Here is a 1,883-nt window from a genome sequence, read left to right as displayed (position 1 = left end):
ATGACACTCCAAAATCTGCCCAAGTAAACTTTGTGTTTCCAGCTGCATTTTACATGAGTCTTATCAATCTTTAAGTGGGTTTGTCCACGTCACACTGGAACATTCAACTCGGTCTTCACAGCACTGAAACAGATGAAACTATCTGAGAAACTTGAACTAACAGCCCAGGTTCACCCATGAGCGACAGAGTTGGAGGCAAGACAATCTCAGCAAGGGGTCACCAACTGTGCATTATGCTTCTGGATGCAATTTGTCAGAGCCTGAATCTCTTGACCTTCAGGTCACACTGCATGAGCTATTTGTTCTCCCTGACATTTCCTGGGTAATAGGAATAGAATTACTAATAGATTCCTCAGGGGAATACATCAGTTTGGGAGGTATTTAGGGAGTCAAGTTACAGAAAAAGTACATTTCTTTAAAAAAGGAAATAATTTGAGAATAAATGAAGATACGCATCATTTAATTCAAACTGATCCGAAATCTCTATGAAAAACTTGTGTGACCACATATTCCTTTTAAAATTGTATTTAGCCTCTAAGCTAGAAAATACCTTACTGATAGGCACTGTTACACCAGTCTTTAAATATCTTCTCTTTATAGAAATACATTTTTGGAAGCCTTGTGTGCTGTATCTTCTCCATTTAGATAGTCTTTCTATATAATAGAATTAACTCCAGATAAAGTTTGAGGGTAAAGCAGAATTAATATCTTTCTGTATGCAATTTACTCTTCAACTTTTTATCAAGTTGATAAACTTGTAAGAATCTACTGAGAGGACTTTGTCACAAAAATAAAAATATTTTTTCCATTATTAAAAAAACTAAAAAATTCTAAACAGTATTTAATTCCATGAAAATTACTCCGAAAAAGTTCCAATTAGGAAGTTCAGTTCCAACTGAAAGCATCTGCAAAACCCAAACTTAACAGTTCTACCATGTTATAGGAATTTTATCTGAACGAATGAGGGTATATTAATCTATGGTCCTTCAAACTGGATTTGTACTGATGGTCTCCTTGCTAGTTATCTGATGGGTTTTGGGTTTCCTCCTGTGCAGCAATTTACTTCAGTTTAGTCAACTAACTTGCTAGTGTAGAAATGATATGCATATAATTATAAACTGACACTTACAGAGAACAATTATATTAGTATCTCAGGAAGATGCTACAGAGATCCAATGACTATTACTGAATTGTTTAACTGGCAGTTGTGGCTGAGTAGATGGATGAGAAATTGAAATGCAGGTACAGAAGGGAATCACAGAATCATTAAGGTTGGAAAAGACCTCTAAGATCATCCAGTCCAACCATCAACTCATCATCACCATGCCCACGAAACCATAACCCTGAGTGCTACATCTACACGTTTCTTGAACACTTCCAGGAATGGTAACTCCACCATTTCCCTCGGCAGCCTGTTCCAATGTCTGACCACTCTTCTGTAGAAGAATTTTTTTCCTAATACCCAACCTGAACCTCCCCTGGTGCAACTTGAGGCCTCTACCTCTCTTCCTGTTGCTGGTTACCGGGGAGAAGAGACCAACACCCACCTCTCTACACCCTCCTTTCAGGTAGTTATAGAGAGCAATAAGGCCTCGCCTCAGCCTCCTCTTCTTCAGACTAAACAATCCCAGTTCCTTCAGCCACTCCTCATAAGACTTGTGCTCCAGACCCTTCTCCAGCTTTGTTGCCCTTCTTCGGACATGCTCTAGGGTCTCGATGTCTTGTGGTGAGGGGCCCAAAACTGAACACAGTACTCAAGGTGTGGTCTCACCAGTGCCAAGTACAGGGGGATGATCATTTCCTTAGTCCTGCTGGCCACACTATTTCTTATACAAGCCAGGATGCTGTTGGCCGCCTTGACCACCTGGGCACACTGCTGACTC

General features: G+C 40.0%; 1 protein-coding gene across 1 annotated transcript in view; it reads right to left on the bottom strand.

Annotated features, from left to right (window-relative positions):
• Window positions 1-1,883, bottom strand: part of ARHGAP6 (Rho GTPase activating protein 6) — a 46,231-nt gene that overhangs the window by 10,623 nt on the left and 33,725 nt on the right. The window lies entirely within an intron of this gene.

This window comes from Antrostomus carolinensis, unplaced genomic scaffold, assembly GCF_000700745.2.
Source record: "Antrostomus carolinensis isolate BGI_N321 unplaced genomic scaffold, ASM70074v2 scaffold11797, whole genome shotgun sequence".
In the NCBI taxonomy this organism is placed as follows: Eukaryota; Metazoa; Chordata; class Aves; order Caprimulgiformes; family Caprimulgidae; genus Antrostomus; species Antrostomus carolinensis.
The sequence above is the reverse complement of the archived record's forward strand: the minus strand, read 5'-3'. Positions and strand labels throughout refer to the sequence as shown.